This window comes from Podarcis tiliguerta (assembly GCF_965153285.1).
Source record: "Podarcis tiliguerta genome assembly, chromosome: 2".
In the NCBI taxonomy this organism is placed as follows: Eukaryota; Metazoa; Chordata; class Lepidosauria; order Squamata; family Lacertidae; genus Podarcis; species Podarcis tiliguerta.
The window spans coordinates 115,158,567-115,173,542 of record NC_139535.1 but is presented as its reverse complement, the minus strand read 5'-3'; positions in this window follow the sequence as shown (position 1 = coordinate 115,173,542).

Sequence of the window (14,976 nt, the reverse complement as noted above, 5' to 3'; positions counted from 1 at the left end):
AGTTCTTCTTCCATTCAACGAGCTAGGGATGGGAGATGAAGTTCGTGGAAATGCTTACAGGGACATAGATTGGGCCATAGGTTCATAAGCACTACGCCCTGGTGAAATATTCATCGCATGACACACATATCAGAGCCCTTAGCAAGAAAGATCTGCCATCATAAGCATCAGCCTAAGATGCTGATGTGCTTCTTACCCAAGATGTACTCATTTTGCCTGAGAAGTTAGACAATACTGCATCCTCCAGGTGGATTTTCTTGGGTTGGGCTGCAGGTCTCTACCCTTCCCGCCCTCCCAAGCCTGAGATCCCGTTAAGATCTCAGTCTCTGAAAGCCTTGATTTGACGAAAGCCTTTACTGATGGATGCAAGAATGTTTATAGTTGAAACTGCCATCTTGGAAATACACACGGCATGTGACCGAGCTTATCTATAGGTGATTCCACTTTCAGAGCAAAGGTGCAAACAGCAGGGTGAAAAGGAAGTAGTTGAATGGGGAAAACAACAGTCTTATAACACCTTAAACAATGAAACATATACGCCCACTTTGTTTATGCTGCAACAGACTACTAAAAAATGAATATACAGAACATGTCCAAAAGTTCTGACTACATTGGACTGGTCACTCCACTCCATCTGAATGAAGAAAAGCACCATCTTGAGGAGAATACAAGAAAAGAGCAAAGGCAGCCAAAAAAACCTCAAGTTGTAGATGTCCTCCAGTGATACTGTTTAGGAGAGCAAGTGAAAAGCAACAACCCCTCAATTAATCTGTGCAGGAACTCAAAGCATTCATCCTAAGCAGGTAGGTTTACCCATCCGACGGAAAGCTGCTAATGAGGAAATTCCAGAGCTTGGGTGAAAGGGCGGTGTGCCCCATTTTGCTGCTTGAGGCAGAATGGGAAGCATTGCCCTGCCCTGCCTGTGCGTAAATGTGAAGAAGGCTTTGTTTTGCATTCACCTACTTGTGAAGTCATTGAATCCATAGGAATGGAGAGCAAGGCCTGAGTCGGTGATCTAAGAGAGCAAGGAGGTTAATATGGGGGAAATGAAAGGGGGCTTTAGGGTCGCGAGATCCTAAGGCCATTTACGCTACCGCAGAATCCTATACATGTCAACCTGCTAAAGTAAGCCTTGCCTACTTTAATGGGAATACTCTCCCAGCTACATGTGTATAAGATTGTAGCCTTAGCGTTTCAATAGGTTAGTCCCAGCAACTTGGCTTTTTATCAGTATTAGTTACTTCTGTTTATTTGCATTGCTTGATTTTTTTTTAAATTGATCTTATTTATTTTTCTTGTCATTTTATCTTTAATTGGAGCGGTAAGCCTCTTTGATGGCTAGTGTAGTGGAAAACCAAGATAGACCTCTTTTAAACAAAGATTTCCAAGCACTGTAGTGTCATCGAAGGAGGAGAAATGCTGAACTACTGTCTTGAGATTTTTCAAGACAGCAATACCCACCGAGTCTTCTGGCTCCCTTTCAACTGTATGGGCTTATGGAGCCTGAGACTTGGGTATGTTGCAATACCGTAACTACAGGTGTTGGAGCAAATATCTTCTAGCAAGCAGGTTTCGGTTTGCTCTCTTGCAGACTTCCAGTGCCTCCCTTGGTAAGTCACAGAGGGATTAACCCGCAATCTCTAAATGGAAGTAATTACATTTCCTGCCTCCACAGTTTGATGACACGATAATTGTATTGAAGAAGACAATGAAGTATTCCATTGCTAAGGGTTTCACAGGCGTGGTGCAAAAAAGAAAGAGATCAATAAAAACAATAACTATGCAAACATAGAGGAAACTCACAGGAAGAATGAATGAACTTTGCCTGAATGAACAGGTTCAAGCTGGCATTTATTTATTTTTTGTCGTCTGGGTCACAGAGTGGGAAACATGGAATCTGGAAAGTTGACATTATTTAGTAAGCCAATTGCATTTATTTGAAGAAAGGAAGCAGCCAGGGGTGTTGCTAGGTTCTTGGAGTACAGGCCCTGGGGCCCTGACATATATTTACATAAAACTGTATAAGTATTGACACAAATTTTGAGGGGCAAAACTCAAGTCTGGTTCTTCCAGTCAGGGCTTGCCGTGTGCCAGAGTTAGCCAATGTGGGTGCCATCCAGTTGTCACACAACTACAACTCCCACCATCCTTTACCAGGAAATTGTACTCCAGCAACCTTCGCTTCTGAGCTATGGAGTGCCAACAAGATTTTCCTGGGTATTCTATACATGCATTGGACCTTTTGTGCTATTCACAATTTGTTGGCAATGTCTGTTGCTTACATACATAATAAAGTATTGCCCAGTGTTTAACAGAACTCTCCCCTTCTCTCCCTCATTCACCCACCCACCCAACCAACAAACAAGATGAATTTTAACAGGGAGAAATGTAAAGTATTGCACTTGGGCAAAAAAAATGAGAGGCACAAATACAAGATGGGTGACACCTGGCTTGAGAGCAGTACATGTGAAAAGGATCTAGGAGTCTTGGTTGACCACAAACTTGGCATGAGCCAACAGTGTGACATGGCAGCTAAAAAAGCCAATGCAATTCTGGGCTGCATCAATAGGAGTATAGCATCTAGATCAAGGGAAGTAATAGTGCCACTGTATTCTGCTCTGGTCAGACCTCACCTGGAGTACGGTGTCCAGTTCTGGGCACCACAGTTCAAGAAGGACACTGACAAACTGGAACGTGTCCAGAGGAGGGCAACCAAAATGGTCAAAGGCCTGGAAACGATGCCTTATGAGGAATGGCTAAGGGAGCTGGGCATGTTTAGCCTGGAGAAGAGGAGGTTAAGGGGTGGTATGATAGCCATGTTCAAATATATAAAAGGATGTCACATAGAGGAGGGAGAAAGGTTGTTTTCTGCTGCTCCAGAGAAGCGGACACGGAGCAATGGATCCAAACTACAAGAAAGAAGATTCCACCTAAACATTAGGAAGAACTTCCTGACAGTAAGAGCTGTTCGACAGTGGAATTTGCTGCCAAGGAGTGTGGTGGAGTCTCCTTCTTTGGAGGTCTTTAAGCAGAGGCTTGACAACCGTATGTCAGGAGTGGTCTGATGGTGGTTCCTGCTTGGCAGGGGGTTGGACTCGATGGCCCTTGTGGTCTCTTCCAACTCTATGATGCTATGATTCTATGAACCACAAACACCACCCATATGCATGTCAGGGATGCTTTAGCTGTGATTGCTGCATTGCAGGGGGTTGGACTAGATGGCCGTGGGGGTCCCTTCCAACTCTATGATTCTACCTGCTTCCTCACTCCATCTATCTGTCTATCTGTCTGTACTTAGCTGTCCCCTGTCTCCAGTCAGTACTATCCATACACAATATTCAGCAACCACAGCTCAACAGAATCTGTGCCCCAACTAGAAAGCAAATTAAGAGCGTGGGCGACTGAGGTCTCAATGAGGCAAGTGGGATCGGTCACCTTGTAAGCAAATTTCTAAACAAAGGGGAAGAGGAAGTGGAGGAGAACCAGGATCCTTGGACTAAACTCTAACAAATTACGTGGGTATTAATTCAGGCAGGAAAAGCTAATTTGTGCCCAGAGCCTGGCCACTGAGGCAATTCTGTATGCCCCACCGAATTTTAATCACAAAAAAGGTTTTCCAACTCACAATGGGAAGATAGATACAGAGGTTTCAAGTTTTAAGGAACAAATATAATCCAGAATTTTAAAATTAGCTCTTTCTTTTCCATTTTTCTTTGCAGCATGTGCAAATAATATGTAAATGTCCATACAGTGGTACCTCGGGTTAAGTACTTAATTCGTTCTGGAGGTCTGTTCTTAACCTGAAGCTGTTCTTAACCTGAAGCACCACTTTAGCTAATGGGGCCTCCCGCTGCTGCCGCACCGCCGGAGCACAATTTCTGTTCTCATCCTGAAGCAAAGTTCTTAACCCGAGGTAATATTTCTGGGTTAGCGGAGTCTGTAACCTGAAGCGTATGTAACCCGAGGTACCACTCTATTTTTATTCATGCCATGCTTTGCTACACTATGCATAATGAGCAGCTTTAGGCAAATAGGCACTTTCAAGGTTACCCTGGTGAAGAATTCTGAAATGGTATTTATCACTCTACGCTTTTCCTTGCAACACCAAATGGCTCTGGGCACTGTAAATGGATCATGCCAGCCTCCTCTTATCCCTGTAACAAATGCTGCCGTGAGATCCTGGCTGGTGATGACTAGCTCAAAGTCACCTTCATGGCCGAGTGAGAATTTAAGTCCAAGTCTTGCTGATCCTAGCCTAACATTCAGAGCCAGGCTGAAACGTGGGCAGGCAGGGAGGGCATGCTTTGCTCAGGGATCTGGGAGACAGGTGTGCGTGAAATTGCAGAAGATGCTTAAGGATGTTTGTGTGGACTTACTGGCTTATATCTTATAGTGAAGACATATCTTCCAAGTGTCCCTATTTGCAGGGACAGTCATCCAGGCTTCTGATTTGATACCAGGATGTTCCTATTTCCCCCACCAAGCTCAGGGAGGAGAACGAGCCAGCGCCTGTCCTGAGTGGCGGTGGTGGCAGTGATGGCTGCCTCTCCATGGTCTCTCCATGGCTGCCACTGCCAGCCTCCTCTCTTGAGCAGCTTGTAGCGACTGCTAGAGAGTGGGTGATGTTAGGAAAACGCCAGGGAACAGCATCTTGCCCTCCGAATGATTCATCACTCTTCTGTCTCGAGTCGCTAGTGCGACATATATCCAAAGATATAGGCACACACAAACATAGCAGAGTTCAAAGCAGAAGCTGGAGCTGAGGTGTAGAATTCTACGCTGATTTATTTTTTACAAAATCAAGTGTTACAGAACAAAGAAATCATGTTTCCCCTCTCCTTCTCGTCTGAGAGAACAGAAAAAGCAAAAGCATAACACAACGGAAAAGTCTCACTGAACTTCCGTTGTCATGATTCCAACAATGTGGAATGTCAACACAGACATGTGATGAAAACAATTACACATCAGCAATGGGAGGAATGAAATCCCAACAGGTGAGGAAGACAGGCTGTGGCCTCTGAGGCCCAGTCTTTATTTTATTTTTTAAAATGCTTTGTGCATCCACATCTAATCTTGACCCTTTCTACAATTTATTTATTAGTGTGTGTTTTTCTTTTTGTAAATCTACCAAAGAATCAAATCAAATCAGGATTAAGCAGTTTCCTGAGGGCTCTGGAAGGCATGTGTGCTGTGTCCCATTGGTGTAATTCCAGAGATAGTCCCAGCCCTGCCAGCTAGCAGCTCAGCAGGCCTTAGTGGCCTGCATCCTTATTCTTCTCTCATCCTCATTTTTTAAAAAATTTCACTCCTCCTATTGTAATCAGTAGTTTGTGATGGGGAGTCCTTGTGTCAGGCTGGTGTAAAGTTGCAATGTTGATGGGGGGGAGGGCACAGATCAAATGGATACACTGGGAGACCGTGTCAGTGTGCTCCTCTGCTGTGCTGGTCATGTTGCAGCTATAATCCCGCCCCGTGTTAGTCACTCTGCTGGCACATTATGGCCCCACCAGCATTGTGTGTTGTTGGAATATCTTCCCCATCTTTCATATCACTTGTGTACCTGGCATTCCACTGGCAGTGCTTGCTGTGGATAGGCAGTGTCGTTTACCTGACCTTCTGTTACAAGCATTGCTGTGGTTTACTGGGAAGGTGAGGTGATGGCCACATTGCTTTGTAGACAATCTTTCAATGGGCCACATGGTGGGCAGTGATCAGAGACAAAAGTGAGCAGAGCAACGGTTGCACCTCTTGCCACTATTCAGTAATGGCTGTGTTGTTTTAGTTGGATTGTTTTATCATGCATTTTAATTACGGCTGTTGAATGTTTGTTGTAGCAGGTTTTCACACTAATTAGAAGCCTTTTTATTGCATTAAGCAATTTAGGAATGGAGCTCCGCTGTATTCTGCGATGCTCACGATAATGACTTAGATATCATAATTAACTTAGGTGTATTTGACGCAGAGAATTTATAAAGGTTGATTTCAGCCACACAAAAGTTAGCGGTTTCTACACAAACACGCACACCTCTCCATCCTCTCTGCAGGCGAGCGAGAGGCATTTTCATAGTTACTGCTGGGCAAATTCCAGCCTTACCAAAGCGCCCTGTGTCAGGGGCAGGGGGAATGGAGCAGGGCTGTTGGGAAGGTGGCCTGGGAAGAGTTCTGAGGGCCAGCGAGATAGGACTGGAGGGCTACATTGCGTCCCTTGGTCTTGGGGTTCCCCACCCCTGCATGAGGGTCTCTGTGAGTTTTGTGGTTAATAATAATAATAATAATAATAATAATATATCTTTATTGTCATTGGCCCCTTCGGGGACAACGAAATTACTTGACTGCTCCATAAAAACACTTATTAAACAATACAGTATGATACAGCAAGGGAGATTAGTTGACTTTCAAAGTCCGGGCTTCCCATTCAGGGCCGAGATCGCTCTGGAGAAGAAGCTGTTCTTAAGACGGCTCGTTCTTGTCTTCATCGTCCTGTATCTCCGTCCCGACGGCAACAGCTCGAAGAGACAGTGACCAGGATGCGATGGATCTTTTACTATGTCCAGTGCCTTCCTATGGCACCTTGTGGTATAAATCTGCTCTAAGGTGGAGAGTGGGCAGCCAACAATGCTCTCTGCTGCCTTAACAACCCTGCACAACCCTATCCTGTCCTGGGTAGTACAGCTTCCGTACCACACACATAAGCCATAAGTGAGCACGCTCTCAATGGCACAGTGACAGAAGGCAAGCAGCAGTTTCTGCGGAAGATGGTTTTTCCTTAGTATTCTCAAAAAGTATATCTCTGTGGGTTTTTAGGTTTTAGTATTATTATGTCATATATCCTTTCAAATGTGTTTATATTGCATTTGGATTCATATCTTTAAGCATGTTGCAGTCTGCTTTGTAGAGTCTTGTCTCAAGAAGCAGATCATAAATCCATTTAACAGATACAGTCCTAGCTGCTTTAATCGTAGCCCAAGTGTTTTGCAATAGATAGGTTGGCTTTTATTCCAAAGAGTAAGAGATGGTGGAACGCCATGCAGCATAGAATCTTATTTCCTCCCCAGGTTATGACTTCTTACACTTCCTCCTTTGCAGTCCTGAGCAAAGTCTGGAGTGTGAGAAACCTCAGCCCCTTGGGTTTCAACATTTTCTTCTATGCCCAATGTTACTCAGCGACTTTATGAAGAAAATCAGAAAACTGGTTTGAGATCTGCTGAGTAAGTGTATTTTAATCCTATTCAAATTTGCCTCCTAAGATGTCCCGCAAGATACTATCCTTCCACTGGATGCTTCCCAATCTCTTGCCATTGAAACTGATGCAAACTGCATCTAGCACAGTTATGCGGTGGAGAGTGCCGTGCCTAACAATTAAAATTATTGGGCAACAGCCTATAAAATTATATGGCAGACCATTAAAAATGGCAGTATATCCCTTGGGAACTCCCAGCAGTTATGTCTTCAGTTGACCAACCAGGATCTAACGAGCTGATTCTATTTTATTTTCACATGGAAAGTTGTGCAAGAAGAGAGATCAATGGCATCTCCGCCCTTCAACTCAAAATGGCATAGCTGACAGCCAAGTAGAGCAGTCCTTGCCTTTCCAACGGTAGAAGAGGAACATTTGGGTGTGTTGCTTGCAAAGGATGTCTTCTTTGATGTAGACCTGTAGATGCCTTCCTTTTGGGGGCAATCAGAACTCCTCCATCCCTGTGTTTTATTGCAGGTGCATTCTGCAATATGTTCTTGACACAATAATAGCGTACTGGTGGATTTACTCTGCTTTAGTTTGTTCTGCGATGATTCCTCAGGGGTACCACATTATTGTTGTCTATAGTGCAACAAAAGCAGGGAGAAAAAAAACAACACACCAAACATTGCGCTACAAAAAGGTACAGGATTTCAGCAGGACGTTATAGGACATACACTGATTGGGAATGAAGCAGTATGACTGCCCCAAAACCTCTGCAGGCACAAGAGGTATTAAAAGTGAGGTCATGTAATAATAATAATAATAATAATAATAATAATAATAATAATAATAATAATAATAATTTATTTATACCCCAGACACTCTGGGCGGCTTCCAACAAAATACAGTGGTACCTCGGGTTAAGTACTTAATTCGTTCCGGAGGTCCGTACTTAACCTGAAACTGTTCTTAACCTGAAGCACCACTTTAGCTAATGGGGCCTCCTGCTGCTGCCACACCACCAGAGCCTGATTTCTGTTCTTATCCTGAAGCAAAGTTCTTAACCTGAAGCACTATTTCTGGGTTAGCGGAGTCTGCAACCTGAAGCATATGTAACCTGAAGCGTATGTAACCTGAGGTACCACTGTACAGCAATCCATCAAGCATTAAAAGCTTCCCTAAACAGGGCTGCCTTCAGATGTCTTCTAAAAGTCTGGTATGTACGGCTGTCCAAATTACATCATGAGTACAAATCATCATGAATGTGCAATAAATAGGACGCCTGAAGGGGCCCTTACTGTTGTGGTCATTTTTTATTGTGTATGCTGCTTTAAAATCCATAAATGGATATAAAAGCTGTGCACTTGTTTTTTAAAATAATTACTTTGCAAGCTGTATACATAGTGCAGGTTTTAGTTTTAGACATTTCAGTGTTTCCAATAGATTCCTGCCCACCTCCAGCATGCGGCCCCTGAAATGTTGCCCATGAACGAATGTGGCCCCAGTGTTGATAAAAGTTCCCCACCACTGCTACACAGTGAAACCATCAGCCCTAGTTCAAATTTTACAGCTGTCAAGGATTCTCCAAAGTAGCCCGGGGCTACTCACTCATCTGTCCATCATCAGCCCTGCTTCTGATTTTCAGCAGGGCTGTCACCAGTATGTAGAAAAGTGACATACATTTAAGAAAGATAAATGTAGCCTTTGCAGGGTTGTTGTAATCATCCTTGGGATAATGGGTGGGACCCAAATTAGCGTTAAGGAGATGGCTCCATCAATGCGATGGGTTCTCTTGATTGCCCAGAGCTGATTTGGTAGGCAGGGGCATGATGGGAGGAGGAGGAGGAGGGAAAACCCTGTTGCATTAGTGGGACTTGTTGCTCGGGCTCCCACTTGTGCAAACATTTAGTTGAATTTGGCTCAATATGTCTGAATCGATAAGGTAAAGGTAAAGGGACCCCTGACCATGAGGTCCAGTCATGACCGACTCTGGGGTTGCGGCGCTCATCTCGGTTTATTGGCCAAGTGAGCCAGCGTACAGCTTCCAGGTCATGTGGCCAGCATGACTAATCTGCTTCTGGTGAACCAGAGCAGCACACGGAAACGCTGTTTACCTTCCCGCTGGAGCGGTACCTATTTATCTACTTGCACTTTGACGTGCTTTCGAACTGCTAAGTTGGCAGGAGTCGGGACCGAGCAATGAGAGCTCACCCCATTGCAGGGATTCAAACCACCGACCTTCTGATCAGCAAGTCCTAGGCTCTGTGGTTTAACCCACAGAGCCACCTGCATCCCTGTCTGAATTGATAAGGAGATACAAAAAACAAGTCCTAAATAAATGTTAAGCATTTGCGGGAGTAATAAACGTGGTGCACTCTTGATGTTGCTGGATTACAACTCACAATACCCCCAGTCATCCTGGAAAATAGAATGATATATTATTATTATTTTTGTGGGGAGCCAGAACAAGCGATTACCAGCTGCCCCAAGCAAATTCATAGAACTGAAAAGTTGGAAGGGATTACAATGGTTTTCTAGTCGAATCTCCTGCAATGCAGGAACCTTTTGTTCAATGTGGGGCTCAAACCCACAACCCTGAGATTAAGAGTCTCATGCTCTACAGACCATCACTAATGATAGGAGTTGGAGTCCACAACATCTGGGCTATCTTTGTTTTAGCTATACACCTGCTCAAAAGAGCTTCTCTGAGGTTCAACAAGATGTGGTGTGTAGAGATTGGACTTGGACAAGATCTGAATCATAGCTTAACCAGAACTCTGAGAAGTTTCCTGGGCTACCCTGAGCTGGTCTCACTTCTTTCCACAGGGTTGCTGAGAGAATAAAATGGAGAAGCATTTTCTCTGAGGGCTTCAGAAGAAGAGTGGGTTATAAATGCAACACATCTTTCTATATTATGCTTGCACTAGCCTACCATCGTACAGTCCCCATTGGAGTATTTGTAGTGTCATATCACAGACCTGGATTTGCACAAAGTCAGGTTGGGGTAGGGGAGCAAAAGGGGGGAGGCACTGAGAGGAGAAAAGTGATGGTTTAAAACAGGCTTCCTCAACCTTGGCCCTCCAGATGTTTTGAGATTACAATTCCCATCATTCCTGACCACTGGTGCTGCTAGCTAGGGATCATGGGAGTTATAGGCCAAAAACATCTGGAGGGCCGAGGTTGAGGAAGCCTAGCTTAAAGCAATGAGAGAGGTCTGAAGAGATTTGGAAGGAAAGAACTTCCACCTTTTTGAATTCCTCCCATGGATTCCAGGAACACTGAACTCCTTTCGATTTTGGCTGCATGATGTAAAAAGCACCCAGAAAAATCATCTTTCCAAGGGCACAAGACACTCTGTTGTGTGTTGCACTTTGAATGAAAAATCCTTGGGCTCATCCACATTTCCCCTTATCCCACTGCTTTGCCCTGGGAAAACCATTCTTTAATGCTCAATCAGAGCAAACAGCAGCCAGGTTTTCTGCAGTTTGCCGTTTGTACTGATTTGAAGCTAAAGAGTGAATTTTCTCTTGGAAAAGAGTGGGGCAAGGGAGAAACCACTTGAGCCCCTGCTTTCTACGCATGAGACCAGTGGAAGTATGGATGAGCCCTGGCACTGCACAGGAGATCCTTCCGTTGCTGAATTACCAGCAAAGCACAGATCTTGAGAAAGTTTTTGTTTGTGCCTGCATATGTATGGTTTTCTTTGTGAGACGCCGGTTGGGAAGGTCAAGGACAAGCTTGACAAGGGGTAATTAAAGTATAAATTAAAATGGAAACAAGCAATTAGCCTTTTCTTCCTCTCCTTTCTGCAGAAATATGCAGCCGCTCAAGAAATGGCAGGTAGTTGAGGTCTAATTGGCACTGCGGTTTACACACACACACATGCACACATTAAGAGGAAGGGTCAGAGATCCTTAATATTGCCAGCAGAACCCCTGTTAGCCACTCAGGGCCCAATTAGATATTTAAACACCAGTAAACCAACTCATGATAGACTGAGCAGTCCCACTGAAGTTAGTCATGCCCATTAAATTCAATGGGTCTGCTCTGAGTAGGACTAAGGTTGACTACAAGCCTCTGCTTGTAGCCTCAGACGGCTCTCCAGTCTACCCTGGGTGGGAGGATGCCAAGTGTGTGTGTTAGAGAGAGAGAAACCATGTGGGAAGCAATTTTAAATGAAGAAGCAGGGGGCAAGAAAATTACACCTTAATAATAATAATAATAATAATAATAATAATAATAATAATAATGTATTATTTATACCCCGCCCATCTGTCTGGTCTTCCCCAGCCACTCTGGGCAGCTTCCAAAAAACCACCAAAATACTATAATACATCAAACATTAAAACCTCCCCTAAACAGGGCTGCCTTCAGATGTCTTCTGAAAGTCTGGTAGTTGTTGTTCTCTTTGACATCTGGTGGGAGGGCGTTCCACAGGGAAGGTGCCACTACCGAGAAGGCCCTCTGCCTGGTTCCCTGTAACTTGGCTTCTCGCAGTGAGGGAACTTCCAGAAGGCCCTCGGCGCTGGACCTCAGTGTCTGGGTAGAACGATGGGGGTGGAGACGCTCCTTCAGATATACTGGATCAAGGCCGTTTAGGGCTTTAAAGGTCAGCACCAACACTTTGAATTGTGCTCGGAAACGTACTGGGAGCCAATGTAGGTCTTTCAAGACCGGTGTTATGTGGTCTCTGCGGCCACTCCCAGTCACCAGTCTAGCTGCCACGTTCTGGATTAGCTGTAGTTTCTGGGTCACCTTCAAAGGTAGCCCCACGTAGAGCGCATTGCAGTAGTCCAAGCGGGAGATAACCAGAGCATGCACCACTCTGGCAAGGCAGTCCGCAGGCAGATAGGGTCTCAGCCTGCGTACCAGATGGAGCTGATAAACAGCTGCCCTGGACACAGATTTGACCTGTGCCTCCATGAACAGCTGTGAGTCCAAAATGACTCCCAGGCTGCACACCTGGTCCTTCAGGGGCACAGTTACCCCATTCAGAACCAGGGAATCCTCCACACCTGCCCGCCTCCTGTCCCCCCAAAACAGTACTTCTGTCTTGTCAGGATTCAACCTCAATCTGTTAGCCGCCATCCAACCTCCAACCGCCTCCAGGCCCTCACACAGGACCTTCACCGCCTTCACTGGTTCTGATTTGAAAGAGAGGTAGAGCTGGGTATCATCCGCATACTGATGAACACCCAGACCAAATCCCCTGATGATGTCTCCCAGCGGCTTCATGTAGATGTTGAAAAGCATGGGGGAGAGGACAGAACCCTGAGGCACCCCACAAGTGAGAGCCCAGGGGTCTGAACACTCATCCCCCCACCACTTTCTGAACACGGCCCAGGAGGAAGGAGCGGAACCACTGTATGACAGTGCCCCCAGCTCCCAGCCCCTCAAGACGGTCCAGAAGGATGTTATGATCGATGGTATCAAATGCCGCTGAGAGATCCAGCAGAACTAGGAAACAGCTCTCACCTTTGTCCCTAGCCTGCCGGAGATCATCAACCAGTGCGACCAAGGCAGTTTCAGTCCCATGATGAGGCCTGAATCCCGACTGGAAGGGATCCAAATGGTCCGCTTCTTCCAGGCATGCCTGGAGTTGTTCAGCAACCACTCGCTCAATCACCTTGCCCAAGAATGGAAGATTTGAGACTGGGCGATAGTTGGCCATTGTGGCCACATCTAAAGATGGTTTCCCCTTTTCTCAGGCTGGATGGGAGAAAATGGCTGGCAAGGTCTGATTCCTCGCGGTGAACCAGGGACGCTCCTTGTCCCAAACAACCAAAAATGTTATAGTACCTCAAAGACTGGCACCTTTATTCTTGCGTGCATTTCTGCAGCCACAATGAATAAGCTAGCCTTTCAGGTGCCTTCACTCTTGGGCACCTAGGTATGGTCTTTGTGTCTCTGCTGGGTGACCTGATTTGAGGCAATAGCCATTTTAGATTAGGATACGGGGTGTCTATAAGCAAGGATGAGCCTACCATCCAAGGCTGGTCAGGGTGTCATGCCAGTGCCTGGATGGGCTGTGGATGATTGATGACATGTTGGAGTGGTTTTCACTGGGAGGTGCAGGTGAGCACTACTGCTGCTCTGTCACCACTTGTCAGGTCTGTCAATGGGAGGACTAAAGCTCCAATTCGACAGCTTTCTGGGCTTATCGCAGTGAATGAACTGTAACACTTACCTGAATAAGTGCATTGTGATTCAATGTGAATAGAATTTTCAACAGTTCAAATACCAGCTGTAATGCTCCCTGACTTCTGATGAGTCAAGTATCCCATTGTTCTACCTTTTTCTCTCTCTAACATTAGGGATGGGCAAATCTCTCTATGTTAGTTTCTCTCAGTTTCCAGTCATAAGTGCTGTTTCCCACATTTCTGCATCAGTTTGAATTTTTTGTCATAATCCTAATACATTTTTTTCCGCATGCAGTTTTGACTGATATGCCTATTTGGGCAAGGTATTGCCCCAACAGAATGTGCTTTTGTATACTGTTTTTTACTAACTTTTGCATTTATGCACACTTTCCTCTGGTGTATGCATTTTTTGTTCGCATCATTTGGCTGGTAAACTGAACAGCAAAATTCAGAGAAGTTCAAATGTCTAAGGAAGGTTGTGCTTCTGTTCACATACAGTTTCAAAAAGTGCAGATTAGGTAGATTAATCTTTGAACGCAAACTGAGGCAAATCTCCTTCCCATCCTATAATGCATTGCGGCTTTTTCATTCTCTTAAATAAGGCAGTTCTTCCTGCATTCCTGCCGTATCCAGGCAGATTGAAACATATGGGATTTGGGATTGTTCAAATCTTTGTCCTATTTAAATTTGAACTGTGCTGCATTTAAAATGGTAGACTCCTTAGGGCAGAGCCTACGGGACCGCCTCTCCTGGTATGTCCCACGGAGGACCTTACGGTCCTCAAACGAAAACATATTGGAGGTTAGGCTGGCCTCAACCAGAGCGAGGGCTTTTTCAGCTGTGGTTCCAATCTGGTGGTACACTCTGTCACAAGAGACTAGGGCCATGCGGGACTTGACATCTTTCCGCAGGGCCTGCAAGACAGAGCTGTTCCACCAGGCCTTTGACCAGGGCACAGCCGGACCCCCTCCTTTGGTAATTCTCACAGAACTCTAGCCCAATGGTTGCCATTAATTTGCTTTGAACTGATTTTATAATGAATTGATTTTAGAATGCTGTATTATTTTACTGTTGTTAGCCGCTCTGAGCCCGGCTTCAGCTGGGGAGGGCGGGATATAAATCATTTATTATTATTATTATTATTATTATTATTATTATTATTATTATTATTATTTCTGCAAAGTGACATGCACACTGCTAGAGTTATATAGATAATCGTGCTAAAAGAAAGATGGGATATAACATTGTAAAATAAAGAATAAATATACACTGTGAATGAATGAACGATTGCTTTGAAAATAAAAGTGATTGAGGGGAGAAAAGAATCAAATATGCCACCTTAAGCTCCTTGGAGGAAGAGCTGGATAAAAATGTTGTAAAGCCCACAAGAGGCCTTGCAAGCTACAAGTTCTTTCCTGCTTGGCTGAATATTGTCATTTATTTGGCGTTTCAGATTGAGGAAGTGTCTTTTTCTCTACCCAACCTCCCGCCCCTTTGAGAAATCTGAAAGTCAGATTTGATGTTGGATTTATTTCTTTTATTCCAAGAAGAAATGCCCAGATGTGTGGTGCAATTGTGGGTGTGTGTTTTTTTAAAAAAGTGAACTCTGCATGTCAGAAGGTTAATTTTGGAACCCTCTGAAAGGAACCATCTGCC